At 42.5% G+C, this 14,000-nt stretch overlaps 1 protein-coding gene and 1 pseudogene across 1 annotated transcript in view; one reads left to right on the forward strand and one right to left on the reverse strand.

Annotated features, from left to right (window-relative positions):
* The window catches only part of SV2C (synaptic vesicle glycoprotein 2C), a 267,398-nt gene that overhangs the window by 236,784 nt on the left and 16,614 nt on the right, over positions 1 to 14,000 (reverse strand). The window lies entirely within an intron of this gene.
* On the forward strand, positions 6,046 to 8,871 carry LOC105978700 (annotated as a pseudogene).

A 14,000-nucleotide genomic window follows, 5' to 3' on the forward strand; every position in this document is an offset into this window, starting at 1 on the left:
AACTCCCTGTCTCCTCCCTCCCCAGGGGTGGGGTGAACAACAGACATGTGGGTGAATGGAGACAGTGGTAGGTGTAATTTATACTACTACTACTAATAATAATAATTTATAATTTATCAAGGGGTCATGAGGGTGGGAGGGAGGGAAAAAAGAGGAGCTGATACCAAGGGCTCAAATAGAAAGTAAGCATTTACAAAATGATGAAGGCAACGTATGTACAAATATCCTTGATACAGTTGATGTATCGATTACTGTAAGAGCTATAAGCACCCCCAGTAAAATGCTCTTTAAAAAAACCACGCTGCCATTTATTGTATTAACATCTCAATTGTCCATCCAGTGGTTGACTGTCAAGTCCACTAAGGCATCGTTCCGCAGGTGATCCTTGGATAAATTCCCTGGTTCCATTCCAACTTGTTTCTTACTCTCCTTGTCCTTTCACAATGGGCAGGCTCTCTGATTGCATACGATTTGTGTATCAGCTTGGGTGGGTCTTGATTCTCTTGCTTTGACAAGCCTAAGTTACTAATCGGTCATGATGGGATCTGGGATACAACACTCACTTCCATAATGCCATCTACCCTGAGCAGTGTCTGACTGCAGAACAAAGCAGAGTGTAGAACCCTCCGGCAGAGTGTGTTGGAAAGTGGATTACTACAGCTCCCACAGTCAGGTCAGGGTTGGGCAGCCTGGGCTTTGTAACTTGGTTGCTTGTTCCCTTGATGCGATTTGAGGTACTGGGTCTGCACAGTCATTGTGCTAATGCTTTTAGGACCCCTGGGGTTTCTACGTTCAGACGATAGCTTCCTGGTCATATGCTTCCTCTTGAATACCTCGTCCAGACATATAGCAATCTCAAAATGCCTGAATTATTAAAATGGAGGATAGAGTGGTGCAGAGGGTGTGAGTGGAAAGAGGGTAAAAAGGGAATTTTTTTGCTAGGAAAATTGACTTCTGGTCACGTAATAAGAACTATACAGAATGGCACCATACCCCTCCAAAAAAGAACGGTGGAAGGAAAATTAAACAAACAAAACAAACCATGTCATCAAACTCAAGTCTCTATTGGACTTAATATTTAATCTCGGTCACCTTTCTAGTCTTGACATGCACTAAAATCATATAAAATATTAATGATTAGGAACTGCTGAGTGGAATGTCCCAGGGCACGACAAAAAGTATTCCTAGTGGTAGGGAGAAGGATCAAGGGCACAGAGTCAGGGGAAAAGTAGAAGGAATCAAGGCATAGTGGGAGATGGAAGCAGAGAAGGCACGCACTCCTTTTCAATACGCTCTCAGCATAAAGGGAGGTGGAGGTGGGGCAGGATCCTGGGTCGAAGGGGCATGATTCCTGCGCATCTCCAATAACTGACTGAATTGACCCTTGCCAGCAGGAAGATTCAGATTTGTTTAGGTGTCACTCTGTACAATCAGGTGGTCCTTGCTAAATCCACTTGTTCCATTCCTGCTTGTTCCTGACTCTCGGGTCAATTCCTCCTGTGAGTAGGCCATGATCGGAGGGAGGAGGGGCCTAAACCAACTGATTCCCTCTAGTCATGCTAGTAAGTTGCCAATTCACATGGGCATTGTTTATCCTCCCCAAAAGATGTCTCTGCGATCAGTGGATGGTTGCAGACAAGTTTTAAAGTAATGCGCCACTTGTTTGAATCCTGTGAAGGAGGAAACTGTTTACTCAGACACTAAAGACACTCAAAGTCGTGCACCACATATTTTAGGGTAGGTGTTCATTGCTCTCTGATTCACAAGTAGCAAAGTCTTTCATATTCAATATCCACTCTCCATCCTCAATGATTTTTCAGAAAGCACCAAGACTTCAACAGCCCGGCCTTGATTTGATTAGGGTTTGTATCCACGTGGGTGGGTCATGATTCTCTTGCTTTGTCAAGTGTGTGGGTGGGATCTGGCATCCTATCGTCACATGCATGATGCCATCACCCATGAGCACTTATCAGTTGACAGGCAGTTCCCTGTGGGAGTGGCTAGCACAGACTATGGAAAGGTATTCATTCTGAGGACAGCTTTGCAGCTCTTTCTGCTCAATCAGCTCCTGTCATCTGATGTAAGGTTTCCTGAACTTGAGGCAGAAGTCTGTTACACTGCTTGCTGACCTTGGGATTCCCTAGTCCAGTGGTTCTCAACCTTCCTAATGCATCGACCCTTTAATACACTTCCTCATGTTATGGTGATCCCCAACCCATAAAATTATTTTCATTACTACTTCTTAACTGTAATTTGGCTACTGTTATGAACTGTAATGTAAATATCTGATCTGCAGGATGTATTTTCATTATTCCAAATTGAACATAATTAAAGCATAGTGATTAATCACAAAACAATATGTAATTATATATTGTGAAACATTTGTTTCTAATTACAGATAAATGAAATTTTGTCTTGAAGCATGGTGTAGCATGGGTAACAGTCTTAATATAACAACAGTAAACTAGATTGCTACATTTTGTGACAGTATGCATAAAAAGCCAACGTCAGTGTGAAGGTTGAGATAGTTTCTTTCTCACCAGATCAGAAATTCTCAGGGTAGTCTTTTCAAGAGCACAATGAAGATCATCTTCCACAACAAGTCTGCTTCTGTATTTAGACTTGATAACCAGCAAGCTGGAAAACCCTGTTTCACAAAGATATGTTGTTGGAAATGGGAGAAGAAGGCGCATCACAGTCTCAGACAGAACAGGAAATGACTGCAAACACTTGATCCAGAATTTTATAACTGGCGTTGTAGAGAAATCAGTTCTCACTGCATCGCTGTTAATAAGTTCAATGAACTCCTCTTGTGCTGTCTCAGGAACATCTTCAACTTTGACTTTGAATGGGCTTCTGGCAAGTGCAAACGGGGTGTCAGGTAGAGGAGCGGTGTCTCAGTTCCTAGGACCATTGGAAATATGTGTTTTCTGATGGTATTAGGCAACCCCTGTGAAAGGATTGTTTGACCCCCAAAGGGGTCACAACCCACAGGTTGAGAACCGCTGCCCTAGCCTCTGAAACCTGGAAGCCAACAGGCTTGCTGTCTGCTCTGCAGTTCTCAGATTCATCCACTTTGGCAGTAACTTCTGTCAACAGAAGCCTCCAGGCTGCCATCTGATTTGGAATTTGCCAACCTCAACCACTTGGTCAGTTATTTCCCAGAGATAAATCTCTCTCTCTCTTGGTGTGTGTGTGTGTGTGTGTAAAAGGACATACAGATCTAAAAGTGCTACAGGTTCCACATGAGCACACTTTAGTCTTCTGGAATTCTCTTTTCTTGTAATGCCATCCATTTTGGTCAGGATACTCCCATGCTGCTCCTTATTTGAGCAGAAAATATTATCTATTTCTCTGGCATGATGTGTTGGATTTATTTTAGTTGGCTATTAAAGGAGGGCAACCTGAAAAGTGAGAAAGATTAAGGGAGAAAGCTGGTCCTTGGACGTCCTTCACAATGGATTGGAATTGATTCCACCACACCTGTCTTGTTTCTGTTTGACTCAGTGAGTTAGGGGTCTGCTGTTAAGAAAACACAATCCAACACAAACCATTTCATCCAATCTTCCGGATAGACCCTAAAATGTCAGCCACACACTGGCCTTCCCTGAATGAAAAACTTAATCAACTCCTTTATTGAGGCAGTTTTTTAGGAGTACGTTCTTCCTTCCCTTGCAGACGTAGGGAACATTTTTCTCTGTCAAGGGCCACTTGAATATTTATACCATCATTGAGGACCATACTGTTCAAACATTTCATTAACTCAACCCTAATGGGAAGGTTGGAAGTGCCTCTCTTTGGTGAGACAATTGATGTTAGCTGGTATTGATGATTTTTGCAGGACTTATAATGCCTGAAGGTCAAATATTCCCTACATATGATATATTATTTTGGCCCTACCATAAAAATATATATGCAGAGTTTACTTCCTATGATGTCAGTTTCAACCAGTTAGAGCCTCCTTTCTGAGCACGCAGTTGATGGAGGCTATGGATGACATTAAGATCCCAAATCCATTGGTGGACTTCTCACATTGAGTAAGCCTCCATTAATTCCTTCTGATCACTAACCAAGGATGTAGGTAATCTAGCCCTCAGGCACAATGCTTTGGAAAGTGCATTGCCGCCGCACAGAGAGGTGAAGTCCATTGGGACTTGCCTGGGTGTCTCCTTGAGGAAGATCATCTCCTGGGGACAGCTCATTGGGTGGCATAGTCAACATCCATGCCTTGACGCCTTGGTCAGAAGGCCCATAATCAATTTTTAAAACTCTACTCTCTAATAGGAAATAGATGTCCCAACCATGGCCCATTCCCTCTTCCGCAGTCACACTAGGACGGCGAAGTATTGATCTGTCATTAGTCATGAACTTGTGAAATTTTCTTTATTTCCATGCCTGATTTAACTGAAAGTCCTAGCTAGGATTCTTCAGACACCATGATGACCTTGTGTTAATGGCTTCCGTCATTTTGATGACTTGTCTATGTTTTGTTTTGTCCATGTCCTGTAAGATTTCATGAATGTTGTCCTTAAGTTATATTTGACTGGGGTCTCTTTTGCCCCCACAACAATGACCAACTATAAAAATATGATTGCAGTTTTATTTTCTGGTGGCATCTCTGAGGGTCAAAAACCTTGATCCCCGAAAAAAAAGGGAACTTTAAGGTTCCTTCACATTCCCATAGAGCCAGGGAAACACAGTGTTTCTAGGCTTCCGGAGACTATTCAATCTTTCTGTGCATATTCTCATCTGGGAATTGTTCATTTGTTATTTTTCATATTTGCCTTTAATGCCTATTCTACATTGGTGTACTGTAATGCTAAAGGAAGAAAACTTCAGGACTATCCACTGCTCACAAAAGCTAGTATCTAGTTAAGGTTAAGGTTGTCAACTTGGCTGGTTCATGATTCTCTGTTAGGGCAGTTCTGTTGTAGTCAAACTCCAGGATGAGCTCTAGAATAATGCCATCGTGTCCATGATGCCACCTGCCATAAGGAGTCGACCAGGTAAAATGGGGTTTCCTTGTGGGAATAGTTTGCAAAGAACATTGTAAGAATGTTTTTCTAATATTTTGCTCACTCAGGATTCCGCATTCTCCTCTTACCATCTGATTTCAGGTTTCTTGGACTTGGCTCAGTAGCCTGTTGTACTGCTCGCTGATCTTGGGATGCCATCGGTTCTGAAACCTGGGGGCCACCAGGCTTACTGTCTAACCTTCCAATCTTCAGTTCCTGACCATCAGTTTCTGAAGCCACTTGTGTCAACCGACGTCTCCAGCCGGCATTGTGACCTACTCACTTAGAATTGTCCAGCTTCTACCGCCTTATGAGTCATTTCCTAGCAACAAATGGGTTTATGTATAAATACTGCCCAATTATATGCCTATAAAATAAGGTGACCAGATTTTAACATTGGTAAAGCAGGACACCATTGATAAAATTCATATCCTGGCGAAATAGCCATGGCAGCCGAAAACCGTATACCCTAGCTTGTTGTGCATTCTTTCCAAAAATTGGGACTTTTTAAAAATGCCGCGGGATGCGGGCAAAATTGTTCAAAATCGGGACTGTCCAGCCAAAAGCGGGACGTCTGGTCACCTTAATATAAAATGACCCAGTGTTTTCTTGTGTTGAGTGCTGTCAATACAAGGCTATAGGGTTTGTTGTGACCAATTTATTAGAAATTATACTAAGATTTGAAATATAGCAAACCCAAATTTTTATTCAACATTGTCTTGGGTTTGAAGAGTAGATACTGAGACAGATAAAATATACAGATAGAAATACAAGGGCATATAGTGTACATGGGTGTTTATGTGTACATTTCTGAGAGGAAACTGAGGTCATGCATCTACAAAATGATTAAGTGGACTATCCATATATGGTCAATCAGCAGAGTCTTCTGGGTGTTATACCAAGCAATTAAGGTTCATGCAGGACTAAAGAGGGAATTGTTCTTTTCCCCATCCTTCTAGGGATTAGGGGAGCCATCCTACAACTGAAAATACCTCAAGCCTCAGGAGAAAGTCGCCTCGTCTTAGTAAAGATGGCTGCAACATCTCCAGATATAAAAGCAGCAGTTGGTGCTGGCAGTCAAGAAGCCCATTGGTGGCAGTGCCATCCTATACTTGGGGCCATAGGAGATGTTCAATCCCTGTGTGGCAAAAGGACCACAAGCAAAGCCAGGAGTCATTGGAAATAGAGCTTGAGGAGTTGAACTACGTATCAAAGCCATTGCCTGAACAAGCAGAGAAATCACTTCTGTTCTGGTCTGGGTCCCAAACTGATCCTGGAACTATGGAATTCCCCAAGGGTGACCCTGTGGATCATGCTATTGAGGACCTGGAGCTGGAAGCCACCAAAGCTCAAGCCTGTGAGCTGAAGGAAGAAGCTGACAAGGTTAAGGAGATGCAGAAAGAGCTGGTGCGGCAGATGCAGATGCGTTCACCTCCAGGCAATCATGCCCAAGTGGTCCTGTCTACTGAGAAGATGAAGGCTGATGCCTGTTCTATCTACGTTGGCAATGTGGACTATAGAGCCACAGCAGAAGAGCTGAAAGCACACTTTCATGGCTGTGGGTCAATCAACTGTGTCACCATAGTCTGTGGCAAATTCAGTGGCCAAAGGGTTTGCATACATCGAGTTCTCAGACGAGGAGTCAGTGAAGACTTCCTTGTCCTTAGATGAGTCCCTTTTTAGAGGCAGACAAATCAAGGTGATCCCCAAATGAACCAATAGACCAGGCCTGAGCACCACACACCAGGTGGCCCCAAGAGCTCACTATGGTGGCCACACCACCAACTGCAGTCCAGGTTCTCAGTCCTATGGATGTTTCCACTACAGGTCTTGGGCCCAATTTATAGGGTGGGTGGGGGCAACCTACAGGGGGAGCCTAAGTCGACAGGGACCTCCCTGTGCACAGGGTCGCCCTAGAGCCTCCTCATGGTATTCCACTTACTAAGTAGATGGTATATTCTTTGTAAATTTCCCTCCCCACTTGGAAAGGTACTACCACTTAGGCATTACCAGGGTTTTTTTATTTTGTTTTTAATCCCACTTTTTCAATATCTGTTTGCATTTGCTTGTATTTCTACTGTAGTTAGAAATAATGAGAGGAAATTGGAAGGGGAGTAGTATGTACATTTCATTTTTAAACTAATTCCAAGATGGTGGGCTTATTTTCTTTTAAAATATTTTTTAAAATAAAGTGAGTTTTTTAAATAATGTTATGGAATTGAAGTGTGTTCTTTAGAATATTAAAGAATTAAATCATGTACACATCTTAGAACCACAACGTATAGTCGTCATATGCACAGCAGAAGAAAACACTGTTTCTTCTTACATCTTTCTCATTGGTTTGAGCCCATCGATGCAGCCACTGTCAGTCAGCGTCGTCAGGTCTGTCTTGTACACTGGACTCCCTGTTCTTGGGCTGGATTCCTTTCTAGGGTTTGGACTTCGCACACACGGCATATCCACAAGACGAGAAAAATCTCACCATTCACCCTTCAATGACCATTCCAGATGTACTTGTATGATAGACCTGTTCTTTCTTTTTCAAACCCATGGTATTCAGTGTGATTTACCAAGACCATAGTTTAAACACTCATGTTGTCAAGGATTTTGTCGTGCTTAGAACCACAGTCAATGCTCATGGAAGCAGCAGTCAAGAGATCAAAAGATGCATTGCGAGAGACCAAGACATGCTGCAGAAAACCTTTGAGAGTGTTAAAAAAAAAGGATTTTTGTTACTTTGAGGACTAAGGTGAACCTGGTCCGAGCCGTGGTATTATCAATTGCTTCATCGGCACTTGAAAGTTGACAATGAATAAGGAAGACCAAAGAAGAATTGATGCGGTGGAGTGATGGTGCTAATGAAGGGTATTAAAAGCCCAGTGGACTGCTAATAGGACAAATACATTGGTCTTGGAAGAAGTACCTATGACTCGAGTGTTTCAGAAGCACGAATGGCAAGACATCGTCTCACAAATTTTGGACATGTTGTCAGGCGTACCGGCCCCGGAGAAGGACATCATGCTTGGTAAAGCGGAGGGGCAGTGAAAAGGAGCAAAGCCCCCAAAGAGAAAGATCGACACAGTGGCTGCAACAATGGGCTCAGGCATGGGAGTTATTGTGACCCTGGCACAGCCCCGCGCAGTGTTTTGTTCTGTGCTGCAGGGGTCATTGTGGGTTAGAACCAACTCGGTGGCACCCAACAATAACTCTTCCTTTTGCTGTCAGTTTTTGGATGCATAGGAGGCTCATGAAAATACTATGACTTGGGTCAGGCATACCTTAGTTTTTCGGGAGTTACCAAACCTTTGCTTTGTAAGGTTTTAAAGGGTTTTTGTTTTGTTTTGTTTTGCAGCAGCAGATTGGCCTAAGGCAATACATCATTTGATTTCTGGCTGCTGCTTCCTTGAGCTTCGACAGTGGATCCAAGTAAAAGGATAGCCTTGACCGTTTCAACCTTTCCTCTGTTTATCATGATGTTTATTGGTCTCATTGTGAGGATTTCTGTGTTTTCACATTGAGGTGCAATCCATAGAATGCTTGTAGTCCTTGATATAAATCAACAAATGTGGTACAAGTCTTCTAGATTTTCAGAAAATAAGGCTATGTTATCTATTTATCATGGTTGAGGACACTTTCCCCAATCCTGATGCTGCCATTGTTCTTAATATTCTAGCTTTGAAATGATTTGCATAGCATGAAGATTACATAAGTCTGAAATAATATAACCCCGACATACTCTTCTGCATTTGAAACCACAGTATCTCCAGCTCTTTTAGAAAGTTTGCTTCTTAGTACAGAGTCCACATGAGCACAATTAGGAGTTCTACATTTCCCACTTTTTGAAACAGGATACTAAAACACATAATAATAACTTATAAAAATAAATAATGCAGCAGATCATGCAATGTGTGTTTCTCCTGTAAGAAGTGTTCTCTTTGTTTCAGTTGGCTACTCAAGTAGAACAGGGACCTGGAGATTTGGGTAACACCCCCTCTAGACGCAAGTCAATCCAGTAGGGAGAGAGAAAGGTCAGGGAAGAGAACTATTCCCAAGAAATTTTTTAGAAGGTGCTGGCATTGATTTGATGGCAACTGGTTTGTTCCCATTTAGCTCAGAGAATGAGGAACATGCGGTTGGGGAACATAATCCAACAGAAACCATCTTCGTCTAATCTTCTGGAAAAAGCCTTAAGGTGGGTCCCTCCTTGCTCTTTCCAGTCTGAATGTTTTGAGGAAGAAGTATTAGAGCTTCACTTTTGAGCAACCAGTTTTCAGACGTTATGGATGACAGTGAAAGCACAAACTCCAATTTCAGACTCCCAACTGGGTTAAGCCTCCACCTAATTCCTTCTGACAATTGCCCAGGTTTGAATACTCTTGCTTTCAGGCAGAATCTTTGTTTTTGTTGTTGGGTTCCATTCCCACCCAGCACCACCTGATTTACAACTAAAGCAAACACCACATAGACCTTGCACCACCCTCGCACTTGTTCCTATGCTGGTGCCCAAGGCTGCAGCCACGGTGTCAATCCATCGCATTGAAGGCTTTCCTCTTTTTTCACTGCCCTTCCACTTTTCCAAGCATGGTGTCCTTCTCCCGGGGCTGGTCTCTCTTGACAATAGGTGCAACATGTGTAAGAAGTCCTACAATCCTTGCGTCTAATGAGCACTCTGGTCCTATTTTTTCTGAGACAGATTTGTTTGTCCTGTTAGCCGCACTATTAGTATTCTTCCCCTGCACCATAGTCCAAGTGCATTGTATTAGTCTAGGTACTTTGGAGAAACAAATCCACAGCAACTCACGTGTAAGAGAGAGTTTTATGCAAAGAAAAGGTGCATCACGAAAACATCCCAACCCAATGCTGCCCAAGCCCACAAATCCAACATTAACCCATTAACCCAACACCAGTCCACAAAGTCCTCCACCTCACAAAACAGAGGCAATGATGCCGACTGCAGGAGGAAAGCTGAGTCCATGAACATGTAAGCATCTCAGCACTGGCAAGGGTCTCCACACGGCTGCTCCAGCATCCAGGGCTGCATCGGGATAGATCCATGCGGCTTCTCCTTGGGGATGTCTTGGAGGAAGTCAATCTTGCAAGCTGAAGCAGGGAACTGCTAAGGCAGCTGCACCCGATACAACCATCACAAAACAAGAGACCCGAGAACTAGAAAGGCGAGGCTTCACCACCCATTTATCCCTCCGCCTTTCAACCAGCCCCACATGTGATTATCGGCCAGGCTGGCACAATTAACTAACTCATGCATCAATTCTTCTTCAGTCCTCCTTACTGAATGTCCAATATCACATGCATATGAGGCAATGGAAAATGCCTTGGTTTGGGCCAGGTGCACTTTAGTCCTTAAAGTAATCCTAGCTTAAATCATTTTAAGAAGTCATGTGTAACAGATTTGCCTAATGCGGTGGCTCTTAACCTCCCTAATGCTGCGACCCTTTAATACAGTTCCTCATGTTGTGGTAACCTCAAACCATAAATTACTTTCATTACTACTTCATAACTGTAATTTTGCTACTGTTATGAATCATAATGTAAACATCTGATCTGCAGGATGTATTTTCATTGCTCCAAATTGAACATAATTAAAGTATCGTGATTAATCACAAAATAATATGTAATTATATATTGTGAAATATTTATTTTTAACTACAAATAAATGAAATTTTGTCTTGAAGCATGGTGTAGCATGGATAACAGCCTTCACACTGGGTACTCATAGGTGGGCGTATCTGCATTGGGCCGACCCGCCTGGAGATGGAGAGAAGAGCAGTGTCTCGGTCCCTAAGACCATCGGAAATATGTGTTTTCCAATGGTCTTGGGCGACCCCTGTGAAAGAGTCGTTCGAACCTCAAAGGGGTCGTGACCCACGGGCTGAGAACCGCTGACCTAATGCAATGCATTGTTTGATCTCTTGACTGACGGCTACTTCCTTGAGCATTGATTGTGGATCCAAGTAAGGCAAAATCCGTGGCAACTTCCAACGTTTTTGCAGTTTATCATAATGTTACCTATTGGCCCAGTTTTGAAGATTTTGGTCTTCTTGACATTGAGTTGAAATCCATACTGAAAGCTACAATCCTTGATCTTCATCAGCAAGTGCTTCAACTCCTCCTCACTTTCAGCAAGCAAGGCTGTGTTATCTGCACATTACAGGTTGTTACTAAGCCTTCCTCCAACCTGGATGCCACATTCTTCTTCATATACTCCAACGTCTCTGATTATTTACTCAGCATACAGACTGAATAAGTATTGGGAGAGGATACAACCTTGACACACACCTGTTGTGATTTTCAACCATGCAGTATTCCCTAGTTCGGTTCTCCAACTGCTTCTTGATCTACGTGCAAGTTCCACATGGGCACAATGAAGTATTCTGGAATTCCTATTCTTCTCAAAGTTGTCCATAGTTTCTTATGATCCACACAGTTGGATGCTTTGGCACAATCAATAAAACAAAAATAAACATCTTTCTGATATTCTATACTCTGAAACAAGATCTATCTGACATCAACAATGATAGCATCCCTTGCTCTACGACCTCTTCTGAATTCAGCCTGAACTCTGGCAGCTCCCTGCCACTGTATTGCTGCAACCATTGTTGGATGATCTTCAGCAAAATTTCAGTGGCATGTGACATCAGTGACATTGTTCTGTAGTTTGTTTGGGGACCTTTCTTTGGCATGTAGACAGATATGGATCTCTTCCAGTGATTTGGCCCAGTAGCTACCTTCCAAATGTCCTGGCACAATCAAGTGAGTGCTTCCAGGGCTTCATCAGCTTTTGAAACATTTCATTCAGTACACATCCTATCAATTCCTGGAGTCCTGTGTTTTGGCTAATGCATTTAATGCAGCTTGAACTTCTTCTATCAGCTCCACTGGTTCTTGCTCATGTGCTACCTCCAAAAACGGTGGAATGTCAACTAGTGTTTTGGGACCATGACTCTGTATTCTTTCCCTCTTCTTTTGAAGCTTCCTGAATAATTCAGCATTTTGCCCATAGAACCTTGCAACTCAAGGCTTGAATTTTTTCCCCGAGCTCTTTCAGTTTAAGATATGCTAAGCACATTCTTCCTTTCTGATTTTTTAATTCTAGGTCTTTGCACATTTCATTATTTTTTAATCATCTTATTATTGCACATTTCATTATAATGTTTGGTTTGGTTTTCTCTAGCTGCCTTTAAAATTTTTTTTGAGCTCCTTAACGTTATTCATTCTTTCATTTCCTTTAGCTACTCTGATTAAGAAGAAGTTTCACAGTCTCTTCTGACATCCACTTTACTCTTTGCTTTCTTTCCTGTCTTTTAAATGAACTTTTGCTTTCTGCATGAAGGGTGGTCTTGACGTCCTCCCACAGCTCATCAGGCCTCTGTCATTGGTAGTCAATGCAGCCGATCTGTTCTTGAAATGTTTTTGAAATGCAGGTGGGTATTTTGGCTGACATAGACTTGTTTCAATTATTTTCAGTTTTATCCTAAAGTTACATATGAGCAATTAAGGTTGTTTCACAGTCAGACCCTGATCTGGTTTTAACTGCTGATATGGAGCTTCTCTATCACGTCTATCCACAGATGTGGTCAATTTCATTTCTGTGCATGCCATCTGGGGAAATTTTGTGTTGTAGAAAAAAGGTATTTGGCATGAACAAGTCGTTGGTTTTGCAAAATCCTATCATGAGATTTCCAACTTTACTTCTAGAACCAAGTCCATCTGTTCCAACTACTATTCCTTCCTCTCCGTTTCCAGCTTTTGCATTCTAATCACCAATCACTAGTATGCATCTTGATTGCATGTTTGATCGATTTCCAACTGAAGTCCGTGGTAGAATTTTCTGTTTCTTCATCACTAGTTTTTTGGTTTGTGTATAAAGTTGAATAAGAGTTGTATTGATTGGATTGTCTTGAAGGCTGATAAATATAATCTGATCACAGATAGGTAACACTGTACTTCATCATGGATTTAGCAAGATCCTTTTTGACAAATGAATTCCATGCCATTCCTCCTGATTGTGTGTTCCTGGCACAGTAAATCATAGGATTTTCTGATTAAAAATGGCCACTACCAGTCCATTTCAGCTCACTAAGGCCTAGGATATCGATCTTCATGCATTCCATTTCATTTTTACCACTTCCTTAAATTCATACTTCATACATTCCAAGGTCTAAGCATTAGAAGATTTTTGCGGCTGTTTCTCTTTACCGTGACTCATTCTCCATCAGCAAATGAAGATCCTGAAAGCCCAAGTCACCAGGGTCGGCTCCCCTCCGAGAAACCAGCTCCTCTTCGGTCCCAATGTGTGTGCCTTCAGACACAAGGGGCGCATCTGCAGCAGTATTTTGACAATCCACTGCCTCCTCTGTCTACGCTCTCAGTATCTGAAAGGGCTTCGAAGTTCTGCACACGCTTTTCAGTGGTTTCTTCCTCCAAAGCAAGGAGATGTGTCCTCCTTTGTTGTCTGTTGTTAATCTGGAATTTCTGCTGAAATCTGTTCATTTTTCCCACTTTTTAAATATTTGCCTGCCTTGGCATTTGTTTCCACTTTGTCTTGAAGAAATGGGAGGCCCTGGGAAAGAGGAGGTGGTGCATTTTCTTTCTTTTTTTATTTTTAACTCATTGCCAAGTGATGGGTTCTTTTGTTTCTTTTAAATACATGTTAAGTAGTGAGATTAAAAAGAAGTGTATGGAAGTGAAGGGTGTCCTTTGGGAGATTACAGAACGGAATCATGTACAAAGTTTCAGACTGCAGCCCAGGCTACCTTATGTCCAATAGGAGAGCACAGTGCCCACGGCGTCCTGTACCTTTCTCCCTGGGCAACCTTGGTGTCAGTCAACCTCAAGGAGGGTCTCCCCTTACCTGACCCTCCGTCGATCAGGGACTGGTCCTTCATGACAGCCTATCCCAAGCGAGAGTGGTCTCGCCGGTCTCCCTTTCAATGGCCATGCCAGGTTCCCTTCTAAGGCTCATTG

The sequence above is a fragment of the Echinops telfairi genome, unplaced genomic scaffold (assembly GCF_000313985.2).
Source record: "Echinops telfairi isolate 266 unplaced genomic scaffold, ASM31398v2 ScPeMD7_7469;HRSCAF=8507_1, whole genome shotgun sequence".
In the NCBI taxonomy this organism is placed as follows: Eukaryota; Metazoa; Chordata; class Mammalia; order Afrosoricida; family Tenrecidae; genus Echinops; species Echinops telfairi.